Consider the following 17,848-nt stretch of genomic DNA (forward strand, 5'->3'; position numbering starts at 1 on the left):
TTCTTTTACATAGTTCCAATGTGTTACCTAAAAGTTGTCTTTAATTCAATAATTTATAATGATCAATAGGAATATTATCTATTTTTGCCTGTTTATATTTTTTCTTTTTTTGTTGTTCTTTTTACCTCTATATTTTTTTATTAAAATGAAATACAGCTATTTAAGTTTGCATAACTCCAATTATTCTTTTTTTTGTTCTTTTTACCTCTATATTTTTTATTAAAATGAAACGCAGCTATTTAAGTTTGCATAACTCCAATTATTAAACAAAATGACCAGTTTTGAATAATTTCTTCACTGTTTTTCAAAGAAGTGTTCTCCTATTTCAGAGATTCTATCCAATAATTTTAACATGATCTGAGATATTCTAGTTTTATCGATAGATAATTTTAGGATTTTTCTCAAGTCATTGTGCATAGAATACCTTAAGTTTTTAGTACACGACTTACAATATTTTAGACAATTTGTTTAATGGTTGGAACTTTAGGTTGCAAATGAAATTATAAAAAATAGTAAAAAATGCAAAAGTAAATTATTTGCCCACAATTGTTACTTCATTACCACTGTGTTCAATTTTATCAGTTTAATAGAAATGGACTATTTTCCAGAAAAAGCCAGATTTTTTTTTTAATGGTGAATTGTGAGATTCTGTTTTTGGCAACTCAAAGTTCTTTTGTGTGTTTTTTAAAATTTAGTTTAATTTTTATCAAAGCCTTGTATAGTAAAGCAAGACTTTCCTGCAAAATAAATTTATCAGTAGGACAGTAGTTGATAGTGTAGCTTTATTTGTTATTTAGTAGGAACTCACGAGAAATGCATCTTAATAGAAATGGACTATTTTCCAGAAAATGCCAGATATTTTTTTAATGGTGAATTGTGAGATTCTGTTTTTGGCAACTCAAAGTTCTTTTGTGTGTTTTTTAAAATTTAGTTTAATTTTTATCAAAGCCTTGTATAGTAAAGCAAGACTTTCCTGCAAAATAAATTTATCAGTAGGACAGTAGTTGATAGTGTAGCTTTATTTGTTATTTAGTAGGAACTCACGAGAAATGCATCAAGGATACCATGCCTCTTAAAGAGATTTCAATTAGTAAAAGATTTTTTACTGGCAAACCCATTCTCTGTCACCCAGGTGATAATACTGTGGAAGATCCCAAAGCCTGATAATGATGTTCATTGTCAAGTGACAGAAGATGTAGAAAAATTAAAAACAGCATATTTCTCATAGACTTGATTAAATTACCTGTTTCTTGGAATCAGCAAAAAATAATCATTAAGAATATGAATAACAAAGTTTATCTTTTCCATGTAATGCAGTCAGAGAGAAATATACTTGGTTATATACTTACTGGATATAAGAAACACGTGCTATGTGTAGAGAACTTCCTTTATAGTTCATTGCTACAATTAATTCATTGAATTCTTATAACTGTGTTGTAAATATCACCACATTACAGGTAAAGAAAAGCATGCTGGAGGGGCAGATGGTAGCAGAGTAGTAATGCACCTGGATCCACATGGGAAGGTCTCCGGTTCATGGACCTGGGCCTCTCATTACACATTTAGGATGACAGTGCTGGGGGTGGATTGTAGCATAAAGATTCCATTGGGGGTGCTGCCAATCTTTCCTTGCTTCTCTCTCTCTCTCTCATGGATGAAATACATAATATTTTTAAAAACTTTTTTAAAAAAGACAGAATGTTATATAAACTCCAAGTAATGCAACTAGAAAAAGAGGGTTTTTTGGGGTTTTTGATTGTTTGTTTTTTGAGGTTTGTTTTTGTTTTGTTTTGTTTTTGCTATAGGGCACGTGCACTCGTTGGAAAGACATAGAGACACAAAGCAAGAGATCACCACCCACACTGCAGTCCCTTCTCCTCCAGTCTCCTCTCAGGATCTTGGGCACACAGGCATATTGCCTGGCATGAGTTTAAGCCACCAGGTCCAGGACTCGAACTGTGGTGGACTATGTCGGAGTCCAGCAACATAACCATTACACTATCTGGTGGTCTCTCCACAATCTATATTTAATGACTACACAGTTCTTGTAAATGAATATACACTGTGGTCATACCCTTGCAAAAACATGGAAGAATTGGGAAAAGTTAGGGCTTTCCCACTAGACTCCAGAACAGATAAATAATCTTGTTTTTGTCCTTCTCTGTTACATGTGATCTTGCCTCAGTCCTTTATGCCACGTGTTTACCTGGAATACCTCCCAATCTTCACATGGCTGGCTCCTTTCTGTCTATCAGGTCCCAGTTAAATGCTACCTTATCAGAGATCTTACATGATTGTTTTATGTAAACGAGCCACAGGGAGCCAGATGGTGGGCAGCAGCAAGGCAAGGCAGTGTGAGACAGATTCACATGGGAAAGTCCCAGGTTTGCATCTGGAGACCTTCCTGGACACATCAGGTGCTCACTGTCCATAATCTGGGCCTGACTGAGGTGAAAAGGGAATTGTGGAGTGAAGACCTCACTGAGGGTGTCTGTCTGTCTATGTTTCTCTCTCTCTTATGCAATAAAGAAGAAATAAGCATTAAAAGAAAGAGAAGCTCAGCTGATGTGCATGGTGGTGGTTGGGATGCAGGACTCCCACATGTCCTACTGTGGTTCAAGTCCTGGACGTGGTGACTTTGTTTCTCACTTTGTCTGTCTCTCTCTGATTAAAAAATAAAAATGAAAATGATGATAAAATAAGATAAAATATCTATTTTTAAAAAAGAGAGATAGCCTTGCTCTAACACTGCTTGTAATACTCCATCCCACTATTGGTTTTGATCTTACCCTAGTCGTCCTCCTAACTGAAATGAACATATATGTTTTACTTGCTGACTTACAGACTGTCTGGATTTCTTCCACTGTCATTAAGTTTCCTGAGCTAAGACCTTATTATTTTTTCTTAATTTTGCCAGAGGACACATGTGTTCACTGGAGAGAGACATAAACGGGGGAAGCAAGAAGGAGCCCCACATGAGGAATGACCACTCCACAATCTCTTCTACTCCGTCTCTCCTCTCAAAATTCTGGGCACAGATGCACATGTGCTCAGCAAGTCCTTCTGACTGAGTCCAGTCAGCCATGTAGGATCCAGTCTCCCCAACTACCATGCCGCTACTGACCTTGAGCTAAGGCATTTTATGCCTTTACCTCCATTTCTTTTACAAATGTATGGAACAATGCCTGGAACTTAGTTGTTCAATCAGTATATTCTAAATTCATGAATGAAGGAAAAAAAACACACAGAACCAGTGTAATAGCTTGTGTGCTTTGGAAGGAAGGTTTTGGTTTGACTATCTCAAACTTCCCAATTTAATAGCAATTGAGATGAATGATTTTGCTTTAAAGGTTAAGTAGTCTTTGGTTTGTGAAAGTCTAATGGACTTACATATACACTTAATGTGAGACTTCATGGAACCATTTGGAAATGACATAATGTATACCTACATGTGTTAGCGTGTTAGCCACTGTGCTGAGCGCTGGGAACTTAGAGATCTGGAAAGTACTGATTCTTCCCTAGGAATCCCACAGTAGGCTTGTACTTTATATAGTCATCTATAAACCTACAGAGGAAGTCTATGAATAAAACAGTCTAAGCTTTGAAAGTCTTGCATCATCTAGTATGCCAACCTCTAAGGGTACTCATCAGCATCATGAGCTACCGCCCATTGCTTGGGCACCTTGTTTAGCTGTATTGTAATCAAATCTTCATCTTTCACATCACCTCTCAGTGCCTCTGCTCTTCCGACTCTGTTGCTTTCATTGACTTTCCTTCCTCTTTCCACTTTCTAGAGGTTAGTAATTATCAGTTTATTGCTCTTGGCCCTCATTATTTCTTGTAGTTCACATGCTTCCTGAGAAATTTAGTCTCACCCCTAGTCTTGCCCTATCACCTGTAATGTGTTGATGTCTCATTGGTTGTTCTGGTTCCCAGCTTGCTCCTATATAGCAGAGTTGTATTGTTGAACTACCTGCCATTAGAATGTAGTACAGACAACTCAGTGAAGTATTTATCTTCTTCTCAGTCTTACCTCATGTTCTCTATGTTTTGTCTGTTTTAATCATCTCTTCATCTACTTCGCCTAAAAATTTCTTAACTTTTCTCCTCTTTCTCCTTATAACCAAAGGCATAGAAGTTCTAAGGCATAAAACTTCTAAGTTCAGCTCCATTATTGCTCTAGTTTGAAAGTAACTCCCCACACAGAAATTAATGTATCAAAATTTTGTTGTGACAAGATTAAGAGAGTGAAAACTTAATCCAACTAAGGGATTAAAAAATGAGACCCTTAGGAGGTGATTAGAATAAAAGTCTTCAGAGTGGGGCCCTGTAATTGAATTGTGAGTGGGTTTTTAAGGAGAGGCAATAAGACAGACACACTGATTATAAACATGCTTTGCTCTTGCTCTGTCTCACCACATAATGCCCTTCACCTCTTAAGTACCACCAAGCAGACCCTCTCACTTGCAGCCCTTGACTTTGGGTCTCTAAACCACAAGCTAAATAAATCTCTCCTCTTTATAAATCACCCACACTCTGGTATTCAGTTAGTGAGACATAGAGAATGAGCTAGACTATTCATCTTTTGACCAGAGCTTCATTTGAGTTCTATTTTCTTTTACCTGGATTTTTCTAGCTTTATATTCTGTGTTCATTCAGAACCTTTTTAACTCATTCTAACATTTAGATTTCTTTTTCTTTTTTTAAAAAAATAAACCTCATATTATTTCTCTGGAAAGCATATACTTTTCAAGATAATGTCCAAATCCTTCAATATGCTTACAGGTACTTCCTTTAATCTCCCAATCATCTTTCTCAGTTCTGTTCACATCTTCATTCTTCTCCACACCAGCTATGGTGCACCCATGGCAGGTTCCAAGATGTGATGTGTTTTCTCAACTCTAAACATTTGGAATATGAGTATGCATGCATCCTTTTCACTTGAAATACATTTATTTCTCTCTTCGGTCCACCCTGCCTGCCCACCATCTGCCCTAATTCTGCTCACTTTATGACACAGCTCCAAATAATTGTCATGAGGCTCTCTATTACCTCTGCAGGCATAGCCAGTTACTCCTTCCATGTTGCTTCCATGAAATGCACTTTGTTATAGCTCTTTTTGTTATTTACACCATGCAAATTGTTTTATTTATTCATTTTTTTGAGAGATACTTTTTCTATACTTTTGAGAGATACTTTTTCTCACATGCACTTACTTGACAGGGAGACAGAGAAAGCAAGAAATCACCCTCGAGGGAATGGCCATGTCACAACCCTTTCTCCTCCATTTTCTTCTTATAATTTTGGGCATGCATGCATATGCGCCTGATGTGAATTTTAAGCTGCTGGGTTTGAGACGTGAACTGTGGTCAGCTACGTGGGAGTCTAGCAACATAACCATTACACTATCTGCTGGTTCTACACCATGGAAATTATTACTACTTTTTAGTGTGCCTCTTTCTCAAAATTATGCAATCAGAGAAATGGATTTGCTTTATGCTTCTATAATCTCAAAAAGTGGCCCCAAATATGTCCTCAATAGATGTTTGCAAACTGTTGAAATAATTTATAAATTAGATAGAGAATTACAATGGGAAACACCCAGAATCACTCCAATGGATTAATAAATAAAACATCTCAGAATAATAGTATATAAACTAGAAATATATATATATATATATATTTGAAGTGAAAACAAAATGTGAGGGTGCTTAAAAAGTTTGTGGAAAGTAGAAATAAAGTATGAGCTTATTTTGGTGCAAAAAATTTTAAATCCATTCGTAGTTTTTCATGATAGGCATTAGCCATTAATTTTTTGAAGACCTCTCATATTTGTATTTATGCTGACTTTAGGAACTGGTTTTATGTACAATCAAAACAAATGATAGAGATTTGGGGTGGTTCAGAAATACAACAGAGAAAACTAAAGTTATTTGATTAATATTACAGTAAATAAATACACGAACTTCAAGAAGACAAAATGAAGCAGATAAAGGATTGTGTAAAAGTGGTCCTAATAAGGACATTATTTTCACAAGCTCAAGCAGAAAAACCTAGGCCTGAAGAACAGCTTCAAGGACTTGGAATTATTAGAAGAAAAAATTTTCAGTATTTAAATGTTAAACACTGCAATAACTAGTTTAGAAAAGTTGCAGAATTCACTTGGAAGACAATCAAGATTTTATTCAAGAAGCCTGAAATTAAAGAATCCTTTAATAGAAATATATGTGTGAGTCTATAGCTATAAAACACAAAAAAAGTCTGCTAATGAATTGCATGATGCCAATGTATCATATTGTACATCATTATAAAAATAAACTTTTAAAAAATTGACTAAATATGGATTTGAATCTAAGATTGTACATATCCTATAACTTCTGGGGAAAACTTAAAATAGAAATGACTGATTTTTAAAATATTTAAATAGAATTATTTGAGAGTTATACTTTTGGACAATTCAACAGAAAAGCCTCTTTGTAGGAGCAATGTGAAGTCACTGAACATTGATCCTAGGTCTTATTCACTTCTGATTTTTATGATTCTCTTAGTCCGTCTTCACCATTTCTCAGTAATAGTAGACAGAGTATTTTCTCTATGATATTTTTTTCTCTGATTTACATTAAGCCTTTGGGATTAAGCTTTTCATTTGTTAAGTGAGATATCTGAGGCCCACAGTCTTCTCTTTTAATTATTTTATTCAATTTCATTTATTTATTCATTCATTTATTTTAATTTGACCAGAGAGACACAGAAAGAGAGAGAGAGGAAAGTGAGAAAGCAAGCCACCAGGTCCGGGACTCGAACCATGGTCGGCAATGTGGGAGTGTCCAGCGCCTTAACCACCACGCCACTTTCCGGTCCCCATCTTTTGACGTGTATTAAGAAAATATCGAAGGCTAGAAGCTGCTTTCTTGATGGCAGTCTCCATGATGATGACTAGACATGTATATAGGCACCGAACCACTGGGCCACTCATTTGTATGTCCTCATTACTAGATGTGGTTGAAAAGAAGACACAAAGCTCAGGTTTTATGACACTGGTTATTAACTACCATTTTTTATTTTGGATTAATTGCTATTCCAGAATATAGACTCAGATCTTCCTTATCATTTTGAAACATGACACACAAAATCTGTTTAAAGAAATTGTTTTATACCATAAATGTTTTGATTCTGGAAAATTGTTCATGGAGGAGGATAAAACTCACTTACACATTCTCATTTGGGTGAAATGATTTAGGAAAGAGTACTGAATAGATACCCGATCTTATTACTATCTAAAGTATGGCCCCTGTCAACACAAAAGAGGCTACTTTGATTATAAGATGTGGGTTTTGTCTATATGAATATAAATGATGTTAATAATAACTGAAATTGTTTCTACAGTGAAATTTCTCAGTACATTACATGACTGAATCAAACTAGATTTTTAGAAAAATAAACCTTCATTAGTGATTTGGGTGCTAGAATGTTGTAAGTTATTTGGTTGGTTGGTTGTTTCAAAGAAAAAATACTCTCTTCTTTTCAAGGAATGAACACCTATTGCATGCATTTCTGAATCAAAATCTTGCTCAAGTAAATACAATAGCTATTATTTTGTCTACTTTTGCTATATACTGATTTTGTTCTATAGTTATATTACATAAAGAGCTAATGTAATTCTGTAAGGTGAATAGTTTAGGCATACTTTCATTGTCTTAGGTGTCTGTCAAAGTCTCTCATAATACTACCATCAACTCGGTCCTCCTCTGCTATACTTGCAGATGATCAGCCTGCATGGGCCATATGGTTCTACCTCTCAGGGATGACCAGCCACCTTTTTGGAATGTCAGGTCCTCTCTCCAGGTTGCAAGAGAATAGATGAGATTTTGGCTCTTTTTAACACTTCCAGAGTTAGTTGAAATGCACTTTTCAGGGTGTGAGATTTGACTTCTAAAAAGCTAACCAAGAGATGAGGCCATATGACACAGGCAAGTGAGAACTCTGAATGGTAAACATTAACCAAAGAGAAACTGGAAATGTGAAGAAATATGGCAGATAAATTTCTCCTCCTGCCTCCAGTTCCTCCAACCCACAGAGTGCATCAAGCTTTTTGCAAGCTGAGAAGCACACCTGCCCAGGGATCCTCTCTTTGAGACTCACTGTAGAGTGGCAGCCTCCATGGTAACACATCCCTTCTTGCCATTTCTAGCTTCACTTCCTTTTTGTTTTAGGTTTTTGTTTTTCTATATATTTATTATTTACATTTAATCACTATACACATTCAGTTTCTTTTTTACTTCACTCTTTGTGCTGGATTTTTACCTCCCAAGTAGAACATGATGTTTAACTCAAGCTTTGTTTTCTTGAAAACCAGGGCTGAAAATCTCTCTCTAAAAAAAGAAAAACAAAAAAGAAAAGAAAACCATGGGGACCAGCAGTTGGTAAAATAGCTATGTCGCTGAACTCCCATGTAGTTGACTGTGGTTCGAGTCTCAGACCTGGTGGCTTAAACTCAGGCTGGGCGCATGTGCATGGGTGTCCAAGATCCTGAGAAGAGAATGGAGGAAGGGATTGCAGCGTGGCCATACTCCCAGGGTGTGATTTCTTGCTTCCTGTGTCTCTGTCTCTCTCTCTCTTTCTGGAGAGTGCATGCGCCCTATAGCAAAAACCTCTTAAAACAAAAAAAAAAAAAGAAGAAGAAAAGAAAACCACGGTGGTGCTCTCTCTTTGGCAGAGATGGATAGTTTACCAGAATGTATGCTGCTGTTGTGTTCTTTATTGACTTTCTAGAGTTGCCACCAAGAAATCAGCTAGAGACTTTTTTTTTTTTTAATTTTCCTTATAGGGTACATGCACTTGCTGGAGAGTGACAGAAAAAGATAGAGGGAGAAAGTGAGTAGTGCCCCCCCCCACACACACACACACACCCAAGAAGGATGATCATGCTGGAATCCATGCTCCTCTCTTCTCCTCTCGGGATATTGGGCATACACACACGCACCCAGTGTGTTTTTCAAGCTGGGTCTAGGACTCTGACCAATCAGCAGGCCATGTGGGATCCAGCAGCCTTAACCTCAATGCCAGTTGCTCATACAGCTCTAATTTTTTACGAAAAAACTTATATATTGAGAGACAGAGAGGGAAAGACAAGCGCACTTGATATGGTATTCACACCTCAATCCTCTCCTCAACCTCTCAGTCAGTCTGGATTACTGGTGCACTCATGGGCACACCCAGCATTTTTGATTTCCAGAATCTCGAAGAGCACCACCACTGACAGCACCACCATGGATGATCCCAGAAACTTTGCTCTCATTTCCTGTTCCTTGTGCTTTAAAATGTGGTCAATTACTTTCTCATTGCTGCGATTTGAACAAAAATTATATTAGACACTTCTAGTGTAAGATTTTTAAAGAGCCTGAAATTTTCTCTTTGTTCTCTTTAAGCTTTTCTCATCCGCCATTATTCTTTTTCTTTCTCTTAACCACTGTACCTTATTGCTTCATATATTAATAATAACAAAAACAATAAATATAAAATATATTTAAAATGTACTAGGTTCACTATATGCTGGGAATATTCCATTTTTGTATATAGAGCTCTCTTTGTAGGTGCTCTTATTAACTCCATAGTGTAGTTGAGGTAACCAAGAATTATAGCAGCAAAAATGTGAACCTGAGACTCTTAGCTAGGTGGTTTAACTAAAAGCCCTTAATTGTTACCTAATATGACCTATTTCTCATAGCATTTAAATTTAATAGTGAATTTCTAAGAAAGACTAAATATCTATATTCTCTAAATTCACAAAACAAATTGCAGGATAAAACTCCATTTTATCTTAGAGAAATACAAACTCTAAAACTGATAGACTACACTGACCAAAATGAAAAACCACAGAAAGTCAAGCTTCATAATTAAAATAGTTTTCTGAGAGAGCCTAAGGTGAGGTTTATTGAGGGATAGTAAGCCATTATCCATTTACAAAGCATCTTATCAATTTCATAGATTTTTGTGGTTATTAAAAATTATGTAAGATACAGAATTTATTGTGGTTAATGGCTGAATCTTGGGAAAATTATAAGCAGAGAACATGGCTTCATATATAGTATTATCGATTACTTGATTTCATTTTTTCCCCGCAAAGTTTACATTAATAAATTGACTTCCTTCTTTTCTTTTTCTATATTCATTTCTACCCATTATTCTCCAGTTTTTGGACTGTAACTTTTTTCTAATTACTAAATATATGATGAGCCCAAATAATGGTACAATTTATGATTATACTAATAAACTGCACCATTGACAACCACGCTGACTTTGCAAGAGTATAGTCCTCACGAGAATTAAAATTTTAAATAGTAATTTTAAAATGCCTTCATTAGGCCAAGGTTGGTAGAGCTATTGTTTGCCTTTCCATTTTTCATGATCTTCTTGAGCAGGGGACTGAATAAGGCCTCAAAACTCACTCTACAAAGATAAAAATGATAAAATCATTCATATTCATTTTGTACAGAATATTCAATAATTCATGAAGAGCTTTCTGATTGAAACTATTTTCATCTTTTTGCTAAATCACATCATTTTGCTCCCATAAATAAATTCATTTTGTTGTTAAAGCTATACTACAGTGCATGAGCATTAGAAGTATTATATAAGTTAATTAATGTTGTGGTTATTTTTCACATTGGAAGTAAACAATATTAAAAAAGTAAACAAATTATTTTAATTAGGTTTTTTTATATTACTCCTTTTTTGCTTTCAAGGTTATGACTGCAAGAATGGTTTGGGAAAGTTAAGAGATTATTATAAACTTTGGAAAAGTTTTCCAATAGAAGTAAAACTTTTAAAAAGTTGAACTCACAGAAGTTTTGAGTAGAATGGTGGTTACCAGAAGCTGGAGAGCAGCAGAATTGGGTATGAGAAGAAGTTAGCCAAAGAGTACATAATTTTAGTCAAATATCAGAACAAGTTCTAGATATCTACAGTGTAGCACAATGACTATAGTTATGTTACATAACTGAAAATTGCTAAGAAAATAGATTTTAAATGTTCTCACCTCAAAAACATAAATATGTGAGGTGATAGATATGTTAATTAGCTTAATTTTATCGTTCCATAATGTACACACATGCCAAAACATCCACTGTATGCCCATAAATATACAATTTAAACAGTAAAGTTTGTCAGTTATTGCCTCCAATTAGAAGTGTTAGTATAGGTGCCAACCAGTGGTGGGTTGTTAAGATGATGGATCCCACATGCCTATTGCATGGACCGAGTTCTGGACTCAGCAACTTGTAAAACACATCAGATGTGTGTGCATGTATGCCTCCAAATCCCAAAAAGAATTAATGGAGGAAAAGGGACTGTGGAATGATGATCTCCCATGGAGAGGGAGGCGTGCTTTCTCACTTCCTTTCTCTGTCTTATCTCTCTGATGAGTGCATGTACACTGGCAAATTACATATATATATATATGGGTATGAGAGGTCTGGTCTCATAGTGCAGTGATTGGACGGTGTGCTTTTAGAGTTGGATCCTACATGGCTGACCATGGTTCAAATCCCAGTGTCAACACCTTGAAAAATATGTTAGGTGGATGTTTGCTTGCTCAAAATCCTTACAGGAAGGAAAAATGGAGGAAAAAAGATTGTGACATGGCCATACTGCCTTGGAGGTGTCTCTCTCTCTCTCGGAGGTTTCTCTCTCTCTCTTTCTCTCCCCCTTTGGTGAGTATACACATCCTCTGGCAATAAAAAGTAAATAAAATAAAAGTAGAAGAAAACATCTTATATACAATCAACAGGTTAGCTTTATATTGAATGTGCTGACTTCAGAACCACATTTTAGTCAAAAAACATTTATAATGTTCTTGAGTTTATGTCAAAGATGACACTAGATTTTTCTGAGCAGTATGTGATCAATGTAATAGAAAGAGTAGATCTCAGTGACCTAGTTGACAGGAATAAGTTCCTCTTGATCTGACTGTTGGTGAATGTGGAGACAGAGAAAGTTCTCAAACCAGAAACATAGCATACAATATATTTTACTATGACCTAATACTGAATGGATCTTCTGGAGTCGCAGGAAAATCCTTCCAGATTTGCTACTGGGGCTCATGATGTTCTTGGGATAGCATATTTTTACCTCTTAGGTGAATTTCCCTTCTTATTCTCTTTACATTCGAATATATCATTCTAATATATATAATATATAATTATGTACACAGAAATGTATATCATTTCTAAAGATGTTCTAGTGCAAACAGAACAAAATGTCTAGTCAGTGAAGATTCCCTGTGACTTTAGTCAGTACATAGAGCCATAACAATGACCAACAGCCATTTTGCTATTTTCTCTATCAAGAGGACTGGCTGTTTCTCAACTGTTGACACAGAGTCTTAGAACATGACTTTCAGATCATTTACCATGCCCTTATGTGTGCTTTTCTTTTTTAAAAATTAGAAACAAATATATCTGAAATTTCCAAACATGTCTCTGAAAACTAAGTCTCTCTTAAGTTGAGGATATTTAATGCAAAGACTACACACTGCCTACAGAATGAAATAATCTCTTCTCGCAATCCTATTCAAGATCTTTCATAAACTGGTCTCACACTGACTTTCTAACCGAATTAGACTGTCAGTTATGCCACAATGCTATCCCTCAACTTATTTTGAAGCAATTCCTCCATGGCACTGTTCCCAGGCATCTTGTAAAAGAAACACAAACCAGTCTGGACTGGGCACAGTCACTCTAGATCTCAGAGAGCCTCCACTAGAATATTTTCAAAATGGTGACTAACACAGTGCACGAGAAAGGAGAAATATCAATACACATCTTTAAAATAAACAAACTAAAGAATTAATTTCCCATATTTTACCATTCTTCTTCTTACTTATTTACACACACACACACAGTCTTCTTCCCCATTTTTGCATTGAAACCTGAGTTGTCCATCAAATGCTTGAGCATCACCTCCTGCAGGGATATGCTTATAATCTTTTCCAGCTGGAAGCTGGAATCCTTTTCTATATTTAGTTACCGTAAGACTGACCCATGCCATTTTAGAACAACTATGGATATATTTTTCAATACATTTCATCAATTCATGGGCATAGTTTCTATTTGTTTCTTAAACTTTCAAGGGAAGGATTTGATTCTGATTCAGTTTTATCTTTCAGAACACCCAGCATAGTGACTTAAAAATAGATGATGCTTACGATAATACTACTACTGAAAAAATGGAGAGATACAAAATCTGAACATTACTTTCAGTAGTTTCCCTGGGAAAGGATTGTCTATAGATAAACGTAAGGTACAACAGAATGTTTTCTTTTACCACATTTGTCATGATTTATTATTATAACTCTATATGAGTTTATGAACAATGCATATATGAAATACCATGTATAGATTTCAAAAGCCTTTGTGCTTAAATTAATTTATATTTTAAATCAATTTTAATCCTGAACTTTTTAGAGTCTTCACATCCATGATTCTGTCTCCTCTACCATATTTAACACATTGAAAGCAGGGATCATATAATATTCATTTAAATAGCTCTAAAAATCTCTGTTATCTCAGGGGTAAAAATATTACATAATACTTTGTAGAAGATTTTTAATTGTTCATAGAATAAATAAATGAGTGGATATTCTAAATTACAAAGTTCCTTATCCAAGAGTCAAAAAAGCCCAAAGCATAGCAGGTACCCAGGGGGATAGTTGCACTGAAGTGGTAGAATCAGTCAAAATATTTTACTAAGATAGGTAGGTGTATCCGAAAAATACAGATGCAAGGAATGTGATTCAAGACCTCAGAACATAAACCAAACTTACAATTCCTGTTTCTGTAGTACTTCTCTCACACCAAATGAAATAATTGAGGTGTTTCTGAGGCAAAAGGTTTTGCTCTCGCACTAAATGAGATGAAGCCATGATCCTAGAAGAATCAGCTTCCTCTCTGGTTTCCGTCCCATGATAAGCTGGCCCTTTACAACACGTAACATCAGATCCTACAGTTGTCCAGTATATATTTGTTAAAAGAATAGCCATGATAGAATATTCTAAAGATGCCAGGAAAATACTAACACACTTTATTAAAGATTTGCTCCTGTTAACAAAACTCAGCCCTCAGGCACTCTTCTAAATCCTTCTCTTTGATCTTTTCAACCAAACCAAAAATTGATTTCTCTTTTTAGCACACAGACTCTACCCATTCTGTTTCGTGGTATTGTTCATACTCTTCATTTCCCTGCATTCTCTGCCCATGAATCCTCACATATCAAAATTATAACCATCCTTCAAGGCTCAATTCAAATCTTTCACAGATGTGAGCTCTCCCTCCCCTTAATCTAAGAGAAATCTTATTTCACCAACCCCTCCCCCCCAAAAAAAACTACTCTACTAAGTTTCTTATTTCATCTTACCCTATTTTTTGGCAACAATTTTTATAAGGCAAAGACTACATTTTGATTATATCTTTATGCCTTATATGTAGCCCTAACGAGCAAGCTGTTCATTGTGAGATTTCAATACATATTCTTATGAAGTCTTTTTTGACCAAGGCTTATATAAATAGCACAGACTTGATAATCAAATGTATACTTAAAGTAGGTAGATTGTAATGAGAAACTATGCTATTTGAATCAATTATCTCAATGAAAAAAAGTAAAATATTTCTTTTTAAAATTACCTTAAAATAATTAAAAGCCTGAAAATGTAGTTGGGGCTGTCAGTAACAATTTTTTTGAGGGGTATAAATCTGAACCCATCGAAGAAAGCTGAATATCAAAGCAGCATATCATGCATTTTTCCTGAGGTAATTTGTTTATACTACACATTTGAGCTTTGGTCATTCAACTTCACAGAATAATAGAATATTGTCCCTCTAGAGGTCATACAGTAATTAAAGGTTAAGAGAGAACCAACATTAAACTTGTTCCCTTTCTCCAACCTAAAGGGAATATAAATATGACTTTCTAGGTAGATAAGCAACGTAAGAGAATTTTAAAAAAATAAGAAAGAACAAAGAATAATCTTGCCCATGAGAAGTTATAGAATAGCTTCAACCCTATTATTAATAATATGTACATAGTCTGAGGATTTTATACTGCTGACTTAGATTGAGAAAATCAGTCACTGGGAAAGTTTCAGTCTCTTTGGAAAAACTGCAAAACACTTTGCAGTAGGACACATTTATCCTAAGCCTCAGGAACCTGCCAGGATAATGTTTCAATAATGATTATTAGCACAAAGTCAAAGATAACCAGACACATAATAAAATAAAACAACATAAGGAAGAACTATTTAAAAACAGACTGACATAGACTCCAAATGTTAACATTATGGGGTACATATTATAAAATACTTGTGCCTTTTAGTTTTAATAAAATTTTAAAAAGAGTCTTAAAAATGCTTACAGGATGCACTGAAGTATAACCAATGACATTAAGAAGACATTTTGTATGCTGTAATGATGTACAGTGAATGAATGTAAATAAATAAATTTAAGTTAAAAACTTTTAAAAATTTTAAAAAGAAAAAAAGAATGATTATCAAAGGTGCACAAAATAATGTAATGTTCTTTATTGACAGTGATGAGTATATTTATATCCTTGATTCGATTATTACACATTGTATTCATGCTTTGAATTGTATGCCCCACAATATATACAATGATAAATGTACATCAGAAATTATGATAAAAAGTAATAATAACAATAAAATCTCTCCAGGTGATTTAAAAAAAAAAAGATTTTACAAAATGAAAAATATCATTGAAATGAAATGTTTCTTGTTTATTACAAAAGGAGATTAATTAAAGAATTAGAAGATTAATAAAAATAAATTATTTTCAATGCTGCTAAGAAAGACAAACCATAGGAACAAGAGGAGTGTAAAATATCTGGAGAATTTAGGGAGAAATTTTAACATAGTTTTAACTAGAAGCTAAAAAGGAAGTAAGACAAAAAAATGTAAAAGGGATGATAGTTGAAAAGATAGCATTTGAAAAAATTTTAAATATATTACTGACAGTGGTAAACAACTTCGACAAACAAAACAATTCATCAGAAAAAAATAGAAAGAAATGACAATTGTTTGCATCATGGTGAAACTGGAAAAAAATTTCAAAGATAATGAGAAAAACATTATGAGCCACCAGAGACTAGCAGTTATACTAACAGGTGACTTCTTGATTACAAAGATGAATGACAGAAAATGGTGGAATGATATCTATGATGTGCTAAAATAAAGTGCCTGCTAATTCAAAATTGTATACCCAGAGAAAGCTTATATTTCTTGAAGGAGGAAGTAGACTTTTCAAATAAGCACTTAGGTTGTCACAAGTTCTGTAATAGAGAAATTTCTAAGAATACACTTTATGCAAAGGAAAAATGATTCTAGAAGGCAACTCTAAGATTGAGCAGAAAATAAATAGCAAAGAACACTGCAAATACTGGGCAAATGTAAACCAACATTGGCTATATAAAAAAGAATAAATAAAATCTGGCAATGTTGAAAAAGTTAAAATACCAAACAGCAAGATGTATACATGAGAGTAAGGATAAATGGATTAAAAATATTCTGAAGTAAGATTGTGAATGAAGGTATTGGATTTGTCTGGATGTAGTCTTTGATAAGTATCAAGGTTGTAACCCTAACCTAATACTAAGAGAACAAAGTGGTGTATCATTCCCAACCTAGTAGAGAAAATATAGAATGATAAGACATTGAAGGACATAATAAGCAAGACACACCTAACCCCCCCCCAAAAAAAAAAAAAAACGAGACAAAAGAAACATACACTGTGATTCCATTTGTATAAATTCAAAAACAAACTTAACTATATATCAATATACAAATATTATTGACATTTTGCCAGAGGGCACATGTGCTTATCAGAGGAAGACAGAAAGAGTGAGAGAAATTACTCCCCAATGGACTGTGTCATGCTACAATCCCTTTTCCTCTATTTCCCCACCCTGTTGTGATTTTATGCATGCACACACACATGCCCAGTATATTTTTCAAGCTGCTGGAGTTAGAATTCAAATTTCATAGTTGGTCAACTGGGATTCAATTCTCTTAGCCTCTAGGCCATGGCATCATCTCCTAAACTATTTTATCTATTTTACTAAACATGACTTCTGCATAAAGTGAGTTAGAAATAATATGTTTAAAAAATAAAACATGAGAATATGAACATTATGCTTTCCTTCACAATCTAGGAAATCTAGATCAAGAGAAGGCAGTGATTTCCCAATGTGCCTCCTCACAGGAGGGCCAGCCAGTCTGGATTGAGCTTGCTCTGGTTTGAGGTGAAGTGAACGGAAGAGAGACTATATGCATAGATGTATATAGAAGATAGTTTTCTCTCTCAGCAAAGACTTGTATTCTGAGATTTCATTTTCTCTAGATTCTGGATTGGGGCATATTATAATGTTCTTTCTGTTATAAAATTATAATGATTATAAGTGATACATTACTACTTAATTTTCTTATTCTTATTAGAAAACAAAGATCCAGACCTAGCAGTGCATGTTGATTGGTGCTGAGGTCACATGGGACACACAGGTTCTATTTCTGGTCCCGCCCTGAAGAGCTAAGAATGGTTGCATGTTTCTCAGCTACTTGGGAGGCTGAGTCAGGAGGATCATGACATAACTAGATCTTGTCTTTAAAAAGAAAGCCACAAAAAAGAAAATAGATCCGTCCTCCTTTTCTTTGAACGGGTCACTGAGGAAGCAGAGCCTATGAATATGTAATCTACACATATCAGTGAAGTGAATGTGTATCTTTCAGGGAAAGGGTACTTTTTATAAGAACATGACCTGGTTATTGATTTGGAGTAAAAATTGTTGT

General features: G+C 34.7%; 1 protein-coding gene across 1 annotated transcript in view; it reads right to left on the minus strand.

Moving 5' to 3' along the window:
- Window positions 1-17,848, minus strand: part of ARHGAP15 (Rho GTPase activating protein 15) — a 721,214-nt gene that overhangs the window by 580,107 nt on the left and 123,259 nt on the right.

Source organism: Tupaia chinensis, unplaced genomic scaffold (assembly GCF_000334495.1).
Source record: "Tupaia chinensis unplaced genomic scaffold, TupChi_1.0 Scaffold000638_1, whole genome shotgun sequence".
Taxonomy (NCBI): Eukaryota; Metazoa; Chordata; class Mammalia; order Scandentia; family Tupaiidae; genus Tupaia; species Tupaia belangeri.